This window comes from Podarcis erhardii (genome assembly GCF_964252035.2).
Source record: "Podarcis erhardii genome assembly, chromosome: 11".
Lineage (NCBI taxonomy): Eukaryota > Metazoa > Chordata > Lepidosauria > Squamata > Lacertidae > Podarcis > Podarcis erhardii.
The window spans coordinates 26,505,032-26,522,764 of record NC_138501.1 but is presented as its reverse complement, the minus strand read 5'-3'; the positions used below and the strand labels follow the sequence as shown (position 1 = coordinate 26,522,764).

Below are 17,733 nucleotides of genomic sequence, written 5' to 3'. Positions count from 1 at the left end.
TCCATGGAACTGACCAGTGTGTGCGGGTATGACCTAGACCTAAGTGGCACCCAAGTCCTAATGTGAGATGTACTATTGAACCATCTGAAAACAGTGACCCAACACAGTCACATTTGACTTCAGATGAGGAAAAAAATAATAATAAAGAGAAGACTAATTGAAAAGCATTTTAAAGGAAAAGTCAGAAGGGTCAAATCTCTTTCCAAAATACTTGGAGGTTATTTAATATTGCAACAATAGGTCAGCTAGAATGGATACCACAGATGAGAAAAAGTACAGTGAAGTTCAAAAAGGTTAGTTAGTCTCAAGGATTAGAAAAGTCAAGAAGGCTTCCTTCTGGAAATAGATTCCTTGCCCAACTATGGAGAACAGAGAGGAACACAAACACTTGTAAAATAAGTTCTATAGACGTGGTGAAAAGTCAGGGTAATAATGGGCAATACTGTTTTTGGTCTCTGCCAAGTGTAAATCTTTTTGAGGGAAACCATTGGCCCAAGCCCTAGCACTATATTATACATTTATATTTAATAAAATTATTCCCATGTTACATTTGGAAAAGGGATATAAAAAAAAGGGCTATTTAAGTCTGTCAAAAGCTTTCCCAGTGTCCAGAAGTACCCAGACAATTAAGTTTTCATTTTAACCACAGAATGGGCTAAAACATATCCATGCATTTCTTTATAGATCCTCCACCTTTTATAAATCTTTTTTTATCCTCATTAGCATATTTTCAAATAATTAAATTTAATTTTACTGCTAGACTACTGGTCCACAATGCAAACATTTAGTACAATGAGATATATATATATATATATATATATATATATATATATATATATATATATTATAATATATATGTGTGTGTGTGTGTGTGTGTGTGAGAGAGAGAGAGAGAGAGAGAGAGAGAGAAATATTTATTCACTTAAACTCTTAAAAATTTGACAAGGCAGCTGACACAAATACTAAGGGTATAACTTAAAAACAAAACCACCTGTATCATGTTAGGGTTATACAACCCTGATTTAGCAAGGGTATTTGTGGCTGCTCAGAGTTCCTGATTGCAAAACACTCGTGGGTTTCTGAGCAGAGCTGGGTGGTTTTCCCTTTTCTAGATAGCCATTTTCTTAGCTGGTCAGTTTATAGTCCCGTTAAAGCTGCTTATGCCCATTTTTGAGAGAGACAGACAGACCATGCCATGTCCTCAGGTTTACAGATTAAAAAGAAGAGATACAGAAGGGAAGGAGGAAAAGGAAAGGAAAGGTTTAAAATGGATTTAGTCAGTTAAAAACAACCTATGGGAACTGAACCTTCTTAATTACCACCAGCAGTTAATGGATCCCTTTCCCTAAATTATACCTTTTTTTACCTGTTCTTTCTCCTACTCGCTTCTTTACTTTCTTACTTTTTCTTTTCTCAAACTCCTTCAGGTCTTTTAAAATACAGTTTTGATATCCTCAGCTATTATAACTGCCTAAGGCCCTTTTCCTCCCCCCTTATCATGTCTTCCTCTTCTTTTCTTAGCTGCCATATGAAAATATGAACTTATTTCACCACTTTTCTGTGTATTCATACATCCTGTATAACATTAACTGACTCTAAACTGCATAGCAAGGATGACAAATTTTATTTGTCTTAACACTATAGATTTGTTAATTAATTCATGATCTTACTATTCTCCACAATACCACAAATCAATAGAAATAACACATTTCTTGGTAATTTTACCAGTAATTCTTAACCATTTCTTCAATTTCTTCAATCCAGCAAGATCTCTTGGGGGCCTTGGATTGATATTTGGACTGCTTCACATTGTCGGGCCCTTTCTTGAAGAGCGGCGACACCAACTCAGACCACACGTCATCATCTTTGATATCCCATCTAACTGTGTCGTCCACCGCCGCCCGTTCCCTGAATGCCTGGTCATAGGCGAGTGCCGCCTCCCCCCCGGACATGGCTTCAGCCTTTAGGATGATGAGTAGGTAGTTGGTCAGGTGCCAACCCCTGTCAGGGTAACTAGCGACTATAATACCCATGTAAGTGGTGTATGCAGTGAGCCAATTACGAAAGGTACGCTCAACACTCACTTTTTTATCTTTTTTCCTCTGCTCGGCGGATTTAGATTTTAGGGCTGTCGAAGCGGCAGGGGATAGCAGATCAAACAAATCCACGAACTCCCCATTAAGGATGCGTTCCCGCAACTTCTCGCGCAGGCGAATGCCTGGGGGCTGGTCGGTTCTTTTGTGGTTGGATTTCCTAATTCTACCTCTGGAGTCAATGCCCTCCTCCCCGCAAGGCGCGATAGCACCATGTTCACGCCTGTGCCTCCGGTTGCGGCGCCGCCAGACCCAGTGCGGCAGCCCTGGGGCGTCGGGGCCTGTAACCCAATAGCCTTTGATGCTCCCCCCCTGTTCACTATCAGTGGAGCTGGACCTACCTGAGGAACTAGATGATCCAGACGAGTCCCTCTTGGACTTGTGGCCCCTCCTCCTGGACTTGTGGTGCTTCCTCCCGCGATGACGCGATCTGCGCGACTCAGGGCTCTTGTCACTCTTGTACCTGTCTGAGGAGCTGGAACGGGGGGACCTACCTCTGCGCCAGGTGGATGCGGATGATGAGCGTGATCCCCCTTCCTGAGCACGGCGGTCAGCGGAGCTGTTACTGCGTCCTCGCCTGCGTCTGTGAGGTGACACAGAGCGCCCTCTGCGCGAATCCCGCCGCTCAAGACGGCGCCTCAGCCGGGCAATGGTCCTATCCCTACTGTCACCACGCGCCGAGTGCGAGAGACTGCTACTAAGGGAGGAGCGGGTAGAGGAGGAGCTCTCTGTACGTCTCGGCTTGGCGGCCGACCCCTTGCTGGCGTGGCTTGCCAAGGCTAGTGGGCTTATGGACCCAGAAGGCCCTCTAGGTGCCGCTGCCCTCTTGGGCGCGGTCTTTCTGGGCTTGGCCTGCTCCTCCCTGGTCGGACGCGCCTTCCGCTGTCCAGTCGCCTGTCTCTGGGCAGGCTTGGTGGGTGCGCCCCTTACAGTGCCCCTTCTGGTGCGGGGAGGAGAAGCAGCCTGACGCTTTGGCGGCATGGTGTGGGGCTGATAGAGTGGGGTATGCTAGGGAATCCGGAAAACAAGGGGGGGGGCAATGATTGGTAGGAAATGCCCGCTATCAATTTGCAAAAACACACTAGTGATAAAGGTAATGGTACAGATAATGGGAGGGGAGGACATAAGGCAAGAACTGAGTCACAGCAGGAATCGCTACTGAAGGCTGCAAAATAAAACAAGCAATAGTTTAGAAATTACTGCACAGATTTCGGTTGAGGTCCATTGGCGGTCTCCCCTCGACGATAATGAGCACGATGCCTGCTGTCCGCTGCACCTGCTGGCAAGTCATGGTGGCGATATGTAAAACCAATACGTACCTAATGAGGCTATAGGTGTGCCTGAGGACCACCGAGGCATGACCGCTGCCACGCGGCCAGATCCAGGATGGCCGCCGCCATGTGGCCACCCCCAAGCAGGCCCTGCACGCCCCCAGCAGAGACCAGTCCTACAGTGGGTTGGCAGGGCCCCGTGATGTGGTTCCACCCCCCGCCACACAGTTTGAGGGGGGGTGGGGCAAGCAGGGACCCACACTGTCCCCCGGGGCCGACTCAGGGGGGGTAAACCCGCCGGCTGCAGAGATCCCCCCTGCTGCCCAGGGGAGGTTCAGAGTTGCCAGCGGCCTCTGCAGCCGGGGGAGGCAGGATCGGAGGGCGGCAGGAAGGCCCCCGACGCCCGGGGGAGGCTCCGGGGCCGCCCAAGGCCCGATTAGGCCTCGGAGCCTCCCGAGGCCCAGCCAGGCCTCTCTGAGGCCCAGCTAGGCCCCCGGAGCCGGGGGGAGGCCACACGGCGCGGCCTGCGCCCCCCCCACAATCGCGGGGGCGGCAGGAAGGCCCCCGCCGCCCAGGGGAGGCTCCAGGGCCGCCCAAGGCCCGATTAGGCCGCGGAGCCTCCCGAGGCCCAGCCAGGCCTCTCTGAGGCCCAGCTAGGCCTCTGGAGCCGGGGGGAGGCCACACGGCGCGGCCTGCGCCCCCCGGCAATCGCGGGGGCGGCAGGAAGGCCCCCGCCGCCCAGGGGAGGCTCCGGGGCCGCCCAAGGCCCGATTAGGCCGCGGAGCCTCCCGAGGCCCAGCCAGGCCTCTCTGAGGCCCAGCTAGGCCTCTGGAGCCGGGGGGAGGCCACACGGCGCGGCCTGCGCCCCCCCGGCAATCGCGGGGGCGGCAGGAAGGCCCCTGCCGCCCAGGGGAGGGCCCGGGGCTGCCCAAGGCCCGATTAGGCCTCGGAGCCTCCCGAGGCCCAGCCAGGCCTCTCTGAGGCCCAGCTAGGCCCCCGGAGCTGGGGGGAGGCCACACGGCGCGGCCTGCGCCCCCCCCACACAATCGCGGGGGCGGCAGGAAGGCCCCCGCCGCCCAGGGGAGGTTCCGGGGCCGCCCAAGGCCCGATTAGGCCGCGGAGCCCCCCCGAGGCCTAGTAAGGCCCCCAAAACGCGGCAGGCCTCCCTGCGGCCTAAAAAAAAGGCCGCCTGGAGGCCACAAAGGCCCTGGGGGGTGGCCGGGGACCCCTCCGCCACCACCCACCGCACCCCAGGGGCGCCAGGCCTGGCAGGGAAAGGGGAAGGGGCCGCGTGTGGCATTGCCCCCCCCGCGGCCCACACGCCCCCGCAGGCATGGGGGGGCAGCCAGAGGGGCCCCCATGCCATCGCCCAGCACCCCAGGGCATCAGGGCCCGCCTAGGGAAAAGGATCCCCTTTTAAAAAGGGGGATCCTGGAATCCATTACCCCCCCCGCTAGCCCTTGGAACCCAATCGCGGGGGGGGGGGGGGGGAGGCCAAAGGCCCCAGGCTTACCTTTTGGAGCAAGGAAGTCCAGCGACGTCCTTCCAGGAGAAGCTCTGGAGCCAAGTGAGGATTAACAATTAAGATCCACCCTCTATTGTGTGGGCAGGTAATCCCTCCCCTTACCTGGCCTGGTTTCCCTGGCAACACTTCCCCCAGGTGGGATTGGACAACTCGCTGGGGTAGGCGGGGACCTCCAGGTATCCCACCTGGGGGAAGGCAAAGCCTATGCTGATGGGGCCACTCCAGATCCAGGGCTGCACGCGTCCACGCAAAAGGCGCCCCCCGTTTTAAGTGGGGAGCGGTCATTCTCCACAATACCACAAATCAATAGAAATAACACATTTCTTGGTAATTTTACCAGTAATTCTTAACCATTTCTTCAATTTTATAATAGACTATGGCTGATTCATGATTTTCCGTATAGTAATTATTCTGTAATAGTTTTTCATTCAAAAAACCACTGTTCTTAGAAATGGAATTCTATTATTCATTTAGTATTTAAAACATGTATATTTGGTTTTTAAAAATGCCCAGGGCAGCTCACATAAAACAGCAATAAATACAAATAAAATTTGATAGACAGGCTGCAGATGCTAGCAGAACACAAAGTTGTGAATAAAAACCATAGGAAATTGGTGGTAGGCAACAACATTTATTCAGAAATTAGTGGACCTAACTTAGTCATATTCATTACTTCCAATGGGTCTACTCTGATTAAATCTTAAGTTAAATGCCACCAAATATAAATGTTTAATAAATAACCAGCTTTGATAATAGGCTGCTAACCCTGGGCAGATATAAAGGTCAATTCTGGTGCTGGACAAGCCTTCCTGGATAAAACATTTCACATACAGGCTGCTGTTGCTGAGAAAGCCTTTTATATAGACACCACAAAGCTTCTTTCTGAGAGCTGGAGAAAGTGGGTCTTCAAAAAAGACCTCCAGGGATGGTTGTAAGGTTTGGACAGGTTCAAGCAAGAGTCGACACTCCTTTAGGGATATGGTCCAGGGTCATTTAGAACTTTCAAGGTAAATTGCAGCACTTTGAGTTTTGGAAACGAAAAGACTGGGAGTCTGTGCATTTGCTTAAAAATGGGCATGAGATAATTTTTAATACGTGAACACCGTTGTTAAGTAGCTGTATTTTGGATTAATTGAAGTTTCCAAAGGTAGCCCTATGTACAGTGCATTGCAGTGGTCTGATCTGTACACTAGCAGGATCAATCAGGATGTGGATAACTATCTAGACCTGATCCTAACATTTACTGTTTAGTTGCAGTGCAACCAGGGTTGATGGTATCAAAATCCATTGAAAGGTCTAGTAAAATTACGCTTATACTCCCCATCTGGGAGACCAGGGCTGAAATGATACTTGAAATCACATTGAGATCAATCCAGATAGCCATTATAATCCAAGAGTGTATGGCATTGCACAGCAGGCACCCACCTTGCCCAAGAAAAGATATATGAGTCTGGAGAAAGGCTTAATCACATAAAGGCTATTGAATTTATTCACCATAACCACTTTACCCAATAAAGTTCAATTTGTTTCTGACTGATATTACTATTATATGTATTTAGCAATTAACTGCAGAAATGTACTTGTTAGAGATCCTTCATTGATTAATTCATGTACAAATCAAAAGAACTCACAGCTTATAAAACTATTTCTATTGAGTCAATTAACTTTTCAGTGTTCAATCTGATATCAATGCATTAATCTAACCACTAGAGTCCCTTGTAACCAGCTCATCAGTTTCTTCCACAGAGTTAAGACAAAAGCTCCAACTTTAATTCATTAACCAGGACAAAAAGCCAATTCATTAATGCAAATAGATCACCCTCTAAAATAATCCTAACTAATTAAACAGGCAATTCATCTAATCCAGATAGGTATTGAAAAGATAACCAGTTATTTAAATATATTATGTTATATTTAAATCAATAAACAGAACTGTATCCATGTAGCTGCCATTATATGTTTTGTGTACCTGTATTGTCATTTGAAGGTCAAGAAAAGGATCATGAATGAAAAGTAATGAAAGTGATACTAACCCACCGGAGGTCAGCTATGCCTCTGGAGATACAGGAGTTCATTAGGTTTAGAAAGCACTAAAACTCTTGGCTAGCTCAAAATTCAGAATTATACTTGGTGACAAGGGCTATTTTCAGTCTGCACAATTCATAGAACACATAGAAAAGGAATAAACATTCTCCCCCCTCCCAACTGTAAAATTACCAATCCATATTTTATATGTTACATGAAAATATTGAACTAGCATATAGTTAGTTCAGTGAGGAGGTTTGGTAAATAATTTATAGATGGCCATACGGAGATAATCTTTTACACTACCATTACATTAATTCTCTAGAATACTTGGCTGCAGAAGGAGAGATGATTTCCAAGTCAAAGCTCTATATGTGCTTCAATGCTCACCCAGAGCTCCCATACAAGCAGAACTTCCCCACTGCTTTCATTGCCAGGCAACTATTTACATTTAATGAGGATAAGCACACAGAACTTCCCACTCTAGCAGTCATCTGAGAAGTCTTTGCTTTCCACATACATCTTTGGAAATGCTTGATTATTATTTTTTTAAAAATAATATATACCATGTATTACAGTATCTAAGTGTAGTACAAAAGTAAATACAAATTATGTGAATTTATTGTCTGACAACGCACCATATCCTGAAGTATAGGGAAATGATTTTTTTGTGTTAATAACCCCATTTTCCTCCCAGGGAGGCTCTCCTATATGGAAACATGGGAAAATGCAAGGGCTTTCTTTTGTCCAAGTTATCTTTTAGTTGTGATTTTATGTTTTGTGTTTGATAACCACCTAGAATCTTAGAAATAGCCAAAAATATTTAATTACTGTATTCAGACAAAAGAGTGAAGTATGATTTATTTGAAGGTCCACAGTTTGGAAGACACTTTCAATAACAATATCAAGTTAAACAATCTTGAGAGGTAGCAGTTGTATAAGGCAAGAAATATAGCCATAATAATGCTGTCAATGTCCCATCTAGTCCAGCTTCCTGTTCTCATAGTGGACACTCAGATGCCCCTATGGAAGCCTGCAAGGAAGACATGAATGTGCAATGGAGCTCTTTCTACTTGTGATTCTCAGCATCTGCCTGTCAGAGGCATACTATCCTCAACAGCAGAGGCAGGACACTGCCATCACGGCTAGTTTCAGGCAGGATATTGCCCAAAATGGCTGTGATCTTGCGCAAAACCTGTGCCAATGGTGGCAGTGCTTCTCCACCACTGACAGAGGCTGTGGGGCAGCTGATGCACCCACTGGTGTGCTGCCTGGGGGGCTTCTGCCTCCTGAAATAGAGGCTACGCCTGCCTAATGGCTGCGCTGGCTCTGTGACTAGTAGCCATTGATTGCTTTGTTCCCAATGAATTTGGCTAATCCTGTTTCAAAACCATCCAGGTTGATGACCATCACTCTCTCGGGGAGCAGATTCCATATTTACAGTCATTGGTGTAGCACAGGTTGCCAGCCCCCGAGGCAGTGCAGAGGGGATAGGTGGGAAATGGATGGCATCCACATGTGCATTCAATGGCCTAATGACATCCACGTAACCCAGGAGATTGCAGCCACAGAGATAAGAAAAGAAGAGTTGTTACATTGTATGGAGAGGTCACTTCCTGGTTGACATGGAGAAGCTGTTTTCAACGGAGCCCAGCAATGGAAGCACAAAGCTGTAGTGAGGCAGCACTGGGTGTTGAAATTTTGTGCCCCTAACAATTTTGCGCCCGAGGCCAATGCCCCTGTGGCCCCCCATTTATGCCACAGTTTACAGTAATAAGCAATGCACAGAGTTAGAACAACATAACTTGAAACCAAAAGTACAGCAGGATAAAGAGCCACGAGACATCCTTAATTACTTGTTAGAATAACATAGTGTTGACAAAGTATCAAAAAGTAAAGAGGTAAAGATGGTCTTCCCAAAGGAGGGCACTTCACAGAGTCAAAGACACAGCGTAAAAGGCCTCACTCCTTGTATTCTCCTCTCACGCTTCCAGTGGTGGAGGAACGGGGAGCAGGGCCTTTGTCTCATATGGTCTGAAGTGTGCAGGCAGTCATATACCAAAGGAAGCAGTCCTTCAAAGACCTCTTTGGGTTTTTCCCTCCAAGCAGAGGATACCAATTCTCTTAATAGGCTAGCTAAGTAGTTTTTGAAAATGTCTATGAGAGTGTCCAGAATGGAAGATTTGGGTTCTAACATGAAAAAGCATGGAATATGGGTGTATGGTTCAAGATTTGGTCCATCCAATCCCCAAATTGACAAGGTAGGTGTTCTTATTGGCAGAGCCTGGACACTTTGAGGTTTGCTTAGGAATATGTGGATTAGGGATTGATTTTTAACCCACATAACAGGCAAAAATGCAAGAAACGAGAGTTTCACTGCATAAGCATGTATCACTATATGAAGGGGGATATCATTTATAATACCAGCATATATGATTTTAGTATTATCAGCAGCACAGCAGGGATCAGCTAAAATACACAATTAAACACTAATTAAAGCCTAGCCATTATACATGTACATGCAATCTTTTCAGAATTCTAGGCTACAGTTATGAATTATATTGTGTCTTGCTCCTCTGTTCTGAACAGGACAGAGTGGAGAAATAATTTCACACTGCATATAATGCATTTGGTATGAAGGAAACTTGAAAATTATTTAGTTACAGATTCTCTGACCAGGCTTGCAAAATAGCATACATTATGTTAATAGGCAAGCATTCGAAAATGAACTTGAATATTAAACACAGGAAGTTTGGGTTCTAACATGAGGGTGGGCATAGTTAATAGACTGTCAAGAAAACAGGCTTGCTTTAGCAGTTTTATTTCTCTTACTTACTTACTAAATTACTATCAACCTAAATGACAGCTCAGTTAAATTACAATGCTTGGATTTAACCCCATTTAGTAATGGAGAAGTCAATGAGATCAAATAGGCTTAAAACCATTGTGGGGGAAAGCTGCATGCCTTCTGGATTATAAATACTGAGAAATGAAAATAACATTAACATGACATTCAATAAATATAAGATTACTCAATATTGCTGCTGTTATAGTTTTGCAGCAACTTTTTGTGAGCTCCTGCTTTTGATGCAGAAGTTGGAATCTCTAAAGGTCCTTGAACAAGTAGTTACACTTCCATTATTTAATTCAGTCTTGTGGCTGTTCTCTGGGCTGGGACGTGAGCAGCAACATGAGGTAAGAATTGTGCTGGTAACCAGGAGTCATTGGCTCAGTCAGCAGACAGGACTGAAAGTTAAGTCAAAAACCATGGTCAAAGCAAGTAGCAGGACTGAAGAGCAAATTAAAACTGGAGGGAGAAAGCCAGGTCAGGACCCAAGAATACAGGAGCATGGTATCATTCAGGAAAACCTTGTTGCTCAATCAAGGTTCAGCTGGAACCGGAAGCCCTCTTACACACCTTCCTGAATCAGAGAACCCAGTGGCTTGCCAGGATGGGCAACATCAGTTCAGTGTTTGAGAAGGTACTTTACTAAGAAGTTTCCACCTGCAGTTCAAAGGTTCATCACTCAAATCCAGCATGTTCTTAGCTGTTTGCAGTTAGTCTTTCCCCACCCTACAGCCCTGTGTTGTTTTTACGTGAAAGGGCTTCATCTTTGCTTGTTCCTTATCGGGGTCCCTGGGTGAACATGATGTCAACATGTCAGCAAATCACATTTGACTATGTAAAGACATCACCATGAAGGAAAGCAGTCTCATTGCCCATGCAATCTATCTGATATTTAATATCTCGCTTCACTACAGTAGTGATTTCATAACTTGACAGCACCATGCTGCAAGAAACCCACCCTAATCTAGCTCTAGTTATACATAGTTATGTATAACGTGTGGAGGAAGTATGTGGATGGCAATGCACCCTTGCACCCATCTAAATGCACATTTCATTTAAAGAAATGAAACATGGATAGGTTATAGTTTGATTCAGAGGCTATCCATCAGCACTGCTATACTTTTAGTGGAACACATATGCAGATGTGTCTCGCTAATCCTACCCCAATTAATTAACTAAAAGTGGTTGGATTGAGGTGAAGGTGCTTTGATCTGACTGCCTATGCAAAAGGGAAGTCTCCTCACTTTCTTCCCAACATTTGCCTCTTTGCAGCCAAGGGTGAAAATGCTTTTGAACTACTGTACATTGCATTTTTCAGTCAGGAGAAGTTTTCCAGATATTTTCATCTTTGTATTACAAGTAGCGAAGAAACAAGGTGGGATAGCTTGGGCCGAATGGGTTTGATCGCTACAGGCTACCTTCCAGTCTTCACTGCCACAGTCCAAAACTACCAGCCAAGTGGAAGCCTTGCTGCTCCTTGAAGTCAAATGGGCCAGTGGCTACCATTTGGCTTGCCCCTTTAGTTCTTAATGACGTTGCATAGGTGTGTGGAGGGAATGTGGGAGCAATTGACACTGCTTGACTCTCCTGTGTTGACCTTGAAGCTGTGTTTTAAGTGAGGGATGAGCAGCTTTAGTACTGCAAAATGAAAATTTGCTTGCTTGCCTCTCAAAGAATCCATCCCAATTAGGATGTAGAGCGAGAAGAGAGACCCCATGCATACTAGTGGACAACACACCCCTCCTTTGGACTGTCAGCACAGCCAATGAGCCCAAGAACAGGGCATAATAGAAACTGCCTTGAATGCATGGATGATTTGATGTGCAAGAGGATCTGAAGCACCTCTGGAATGTCCCAAAAGACAGGATGATGCATTGGTGATAAGTAGCTTTAAGTAACATTGTTGATGGAGTTGCTACCTATTTTATTGTGACTAAAGGCAGCAGCATCACTTCAATTGACTGTAGCAGTGCAGGTCGCAATCCTAAACCGAAGACCCTTTCAACATCTCAGAGACTCTCACTGTGTTAGACGCTTTGTTTTCCTACACGGATTGGCTTTTATTTTTTAAAATCTTTTCTGAAGTGACACATTAGTGGTAGAGCTAAGTGGCAGAACTAGACACAGGCATCCTGGAAAAGGGCAGGCATGATGGAAAAGGTGGCTGGCTAGCTCAAGGTTTTCAAAGGCAGCTGCTTTTCCTGGCATTCTGAGAGCGGAAGAGCACCTGTGAATTGTCAACACTGTGACTGCACTTTCCCCATTAAATCTCTGCACCGGTGTGTAAATACTTCAGAATCAACTAGGTTAGGAATACATTATGCTGTGCCTTGCTTCTATTCATTTCTCTCACAGTCAGAAATGACCTCGTGCTTGGTAGGCTTTGTTTTGTGGCTGCCTGGAAAATGTGACAGTATTCATTTGCTTACAGGCGCAAAAATGACTGATTGTTTCCTCATAGTCAACATAAAAACCAATGGGAAATCCGAACCGAGGTAATAAGTACCTTTGGTGTTTTACTGTTTTGTGTTATAAGTGAGAGGAGGTTAATGACAGAAGCTTCCGAAACCCAGGACGGCACATGCATGCGCTCTCACACACAACTTTGATTGGTCTGTTAGAAAGTCATCAATTCATACTTAACCGAAATGTCATGTTTTCCCTCTCACAAAACCCGAGCTATTTTGTGGAATTGTCTCTCCAAGTTTAATGCGCAGGAGGCTAATAGTTAACAGTAAACATTTTCTTTTTTCCCAGAGCATTTTTCTGTTGAAAGAGCAAAGCATTACAGTAGACCGGATGTTTTAGGTCATTTATTTTGTTTTTGCTCTGGGTCATTTTACAAAAGCACGTCTGCTCTTTAGCGTTAAAACGAGAGTCATTCTTACTCCCCAGATATTACCCAGAAGCACTTGGAGGCTCTTAATGATTAATACCATCACAGTCCAGCCACAAACCTTTCTGGCGCAGATAATGCCAGGCAGCAAGCACGCTTGACACTTTTAATGTATAATTAAGTAGAAAAAGTCAGCACTCAGTATGCAAATTTTTCAAAATGATAAATGATGCCATCCAGCAGTAGGGATTGATTTGGTGTAAATGAAACTAATTAAGGAAATGTCAAACATAATTAATAAAACAGGTTTAAGCTGCAAAACATTGTCAATTGAATGAATGAGGAGGCACTGGCTCCCATTGTTTCTGCTTTATTTAGGGCTTGTGTTTAGCTTGTACTCTGTTCCTAAATGCACTCTCTCTACCTCACACCCTCCACTACCAATTCCCAGAGAGGGGGAAAATAAATTTGCTTGTCTCTCCACTGACTGCAGAAATTAATTGTAGAAATCTTGTCCCATCCAAGTGTTACATTCACTCACAGGACATTAACATAACTAATTTGAAAGAACCCAAATGACTGCATAATAGAGCACTGTCAGTATGCCTGACAGTCTTTGGTCATACCAAATTAGCTTGGTTTTCTAATTGAAATTTTTTCCCCTAACACACACATACATACACACACACACTTTCTCATTTTCCCCCCTCCCTCCACTATTCATTTTTGATAAGAACAAAGGTTTTATAATTTACAAAAGAGTGCTTGACCTATAATTACTAGGAGGAAATTAGGGGAGGTAGAAAAGTCAGATTTAGTCCTGGTAATGATGCTAGAGACCTTGCCCCCTCTAGGGAGCCTGAAGAATAATGGAATCTTCTATTTTTACGGGCGACCTGTGCACTGGCGCTGACTCTCACTGTGAATCCACTTTACCTTTTAGATCACTTGCTTAACACTAAAAGTGCCAGCAGAATCGCAGGCCATTATTCCAAATGTCATTCCGTGCCAAAGCCATTTCCAGTGCCCTTCCCTCCAATGAATGAATCAAAGAACATCTGCCAGTTCGCTTATCTCGTCCTTGTAAATCTTCTGTAGGAAGAGTTTAACATAACTTAATTTGGGCTCAGTTTGAGTAAAAGAGGTCACCAGGAAGTCTTTAAAAATATAGTGCTAGGATCTTAACTCTTTAAAAGAAAGGGGTTTATGCCTTAATTCTGTTTAATATGGGAAGTACATTTAGAATGAAATTACTCCCACCACCACCCCCAGTAACAAAGACTTTTTCTGTACTAATTCATCCAGCAGAAAAAAAATTGTGCCCTTTTCTTCACACTGGAGTTCTTGCTTCCAGCAGAGCCTTTTAAGTCAAGTAGTGAAGGTACTGGGTGGAATTACTTTTTAAAGCCTTTCTTAACAATACGTTACAGTTACAGTGCAGGAAATAGTTCCATCTACTTTCAAATGTGTTTCATCAGGAGACACCTGACGGCGAAAATTAATTGACCAAAAGACAAAATTGAAAATGAACTCTGACAATTAGCTATTGGTTCCGACTGCTATAGAGATTCATGATCAAAACCCAAGCCTGCAAAAGGAAGGAAGAGTACATCAGGCAAGAAAGAAAGAAAATAATGGTTTAAAATAGTTTTACACTGCATAGTAGTTTTTTTTTGCATAGGTTGGAGATTGAACAGCACAAGTGTAAGTTTATGTAACACTCCTTCAACAATTCCTTGATACACAGCATCCCTTGGAGGTCAGGACAGTCAGAAATGAATATGAGCTCCAGTGCCAATATGTATGCCAGTGGCTCTTTTCTCATGTCACGGTGAGGCATAAACCGTGGTTTACTGTAGACCATGGTTTACTGGAATGTTAGTACAAAATACTGAATAGCTCCCACTGTGTTCTTCTTTTTAGTGAGCTGGGGAGCAACACATTATGAAGTTTGGTATTCTGTGTGAGCCAGCTCTTGTCTTTTGCTGCTCTCCAACAAACCATGATTGGTAAGCAAGGTCAGTAGATGTAGACCCACTAAACAATTTTTAAAACTCAGTAAAGGCTCTAAATTTATTAGGTTTTTTTGCCACAGCAACTCAAAGTGACTTACAATATTTTAAGCAAAACAACACATGCATACATTAAAACCACTACTACTACTACTACTACTAATAATAATAATAATCCCACACAAGTAAAAAGGCCAAATATAGTTAAAAGACAAAGGCATGATTAAAAAGCAATGCTTTTAGCTGGCACCTAAAGATGTGTAACAATTGCGTCAGGGGAGAAGCTTTGGGGAGAACACCCCATAAGTGGGGAGCCAATGCTGAAAAGGCCACCCTCCAGACTTGCTACTTTTTGACTACTTGTTTTTCAAAAAAATGTTGAATATTTCCAATTGAGGCCCTTGGTTTGAAAAAATAATTGATATAATTTTTAAACAGTGCCCAGAGGTTTATTATGTAAAATATGATAGGGTTTGATAACACAGGAGAAAAAAGGAAACGTAAAATTTTGAAAGTGTAAAGCTTAGATGGAACATGACGTTTACTAATAGTAAATGGGAAGCTATTTCTTTAAATTAAGCTATCAAGCTCTATTGCTTTAAGAGGGAATTAATTTACAGTGCAGCCACATGTGTGTTTCCTCAGAAATGAGCCTCGTTGGGTTCAGTGGGGCTTGCACCTAGGAAAGGGAGTATAGAATAGCAGCTTTAGGCTGCATAACTGGTATTTAAACCCAGAAACACAAAAAAATGTGAATATGAAAATATGCATTATTTGGCACAGATATTCATATGTGGTGGGAATACTTCAAAATCTAGTCTTATCTGCAACAAATGACAGAGGTTATTAGGTAACAGAGGTTATTAGGTATACTTACCAAGCTGCATATTCCTGCATTGCAGGGGGTTGGACTAGATGATCCACAGCGTACCTTTCAGCTCTACAATTCTATGATTCTATGAATCCCAAAATGAAGTGGGTATCTAAGACTTGTTGGAGGCAAAGCGGAATCTCTATGAGACAGGTCTATCTGACGCATGGACCATTGAAGGACTTAAGACCTTAACAATCCAGTCATCAGACTAATGCTGCAGACAAATGTCTGCGTCAAGGGAATAGAATGTCTCCAAGCTTTCCATAACATCACAGTGCTAGGGTGGCTTGATGGGGAAGGAAGAGCAAACATCGGGTTGGGGTGAGGGAGCGGAGAATGAGCTCTCTTGTGAATGACAGTTCTAGCTTGTAATTGGAGGAAATATTTTTCTAGCACTCTCCAGTCACAGTGTTTTGGGAGGGAACAGCTTTGCAAGAGCAACACTTATGTCACTAAGCTTTAGAGAAATGCCAGGAAGGTGAGGTGGAAAGAGGAAAAAGAGCGGCTTTGTGACTGACAGGTCTAGCTTGCCGTCCGAGGACATGATTTATATCCAGAAAGTTATCCTTTTTAGTTCTCCCCACCCCCAGATCAGTCTTAAAGTTGCCTAGCACAAAAGTACATGGACCTATTTGTTTGCAGTTTGCCAGGTTTCCACCCAGGGACAACTCTCTTGTGTTTGCAATTTTCTGACCCCCTTGCTGTTTAAGATCTGTGGGAAACCACTGAGTGGGCTCATCTGGAGTTTTGGAGTACGTTGTCAATGATATGCTGATGACACATAGCTCTACTTCTCCATTACATCTGCACATGTGGCAGTGGATGTTCTGAACCATTCTCTGACTTTGGGAATGGGCTGGATGAGAGCCAGGAAACTGAAGCTCAATCTAAATAAGAGGCAGCATTAGTGGCCTGTTCCCTAGACCAGATGGATGGGAGGTGGCCTGCTTTTGATGGGGTTATACTCCCTCTGAAGGAGCAGGTACACAACTTTGGGTATTCCTGGATCCATTACTGTTGCTTGTGGGTCAGGTGGCCTCAGTGGCACAGAGAGTGTCTCCTATCAGCTTTGGCTGGTGGCCCAACCTGCATCCCTATCTGGACAATAATAATCTAACTTCTGCAGTCTAGGTTCTGGTAACCTCTAGGTTAGATTATCTCAACAAGTTGTGCATGGAGCTGCCTCTGAAGATGGTTTAGAAACTTCAGCTGCTGCAGAATTCAGCAACCAGGTCACTCACTGGGGCAAGACAGTTCAAGCAGATGATGCCAATCCTGGCCCAGCTGAGAACTGGCTGCCAATTAGTTTACTCATGAACATGCTGGCGTTAACCTATAAAGCCTTAAATTGCTCACAGCCACTATACCATAATGCTGCCCCCCATGTGAACTGACCTGAACTGACCCCCTCATATGAACTGACCTCTCCCACAGAATGCGGTGATTGGTTGGGTATGTATGGGATGAAGTGATCTTTGAGGTATCTTGGTCCTAAGCTGTATCACCCCCAGTCCTTCAGAACTGATTTTGAAGATGCAGGAGGGAAGGAGGCTAAAGGGGACTGGAGGGGAAGAAGTTCCATTGCATAAGCAGAGCTGCATTACTAGATTTAGTACCTTGTATCCCTTCCTGTTATCTTATTGTCAGATGAAGACCTCTTCCTTCTGCCTGGCCTTTGGAGGTTTATAATGTTGCCAACTGTTGTGCTGTGATGATGTGTTGGCTTTTTCTATTTTACTGTAGGTTGCTGGGTTTTATTATTATTGTTGTTGTTGAAATTTGTACAGTATTTTAATATAAACCATACAATGTGCTGCGACTCCAGTTGAAAGGTCTAAAATATGATAGAGATACAGATACAGATAGATTTACTCAGTCTCATTTGACCTTTGTTTATCCACTATTATTTTTTCTTTCTTTGCATAGATTTTTTTAGATCAACTTATGTCAATTCAATACATCCTTTGTAGCCAAAAAGAAAGGAAAATTCACTGGGTTGGGCCAAAATTAGACTGGGTAAAGCAAGAATAATTTTGGTACTGAGGTGTGTTGAAATGTGACATAATGAGATGGAATTTTGGGGGATTACATATTTGCATATATAGTCATTTTGTAAAATGTAAACAACCCTTTCTAGTGTCCTCCTGGCAGAAATCAATACATACATAGTGATACAATGGAATAAAACCTTACTCACACAGATAGAAGAATTATTTTGTTAGTCTGTCTTGTTAGAAGATAAGATGAAG

The 17,733-nt window shown here is 44.2% G+C and overlaps 1 long non-coding RNA gene across 5 annotated transcripts in view; it reads left to right on the top strand.

Annotated features, from left to right (window-relative positions):
* Positions 1 to 17,733, top strand: part of LOC309352216 — a 450,312-nt gene that overhangs the window by 140,759 nt on the left and 291,820 nt on the right. The gene's annotated exons all lie outside the window — the stretch shown is intronic.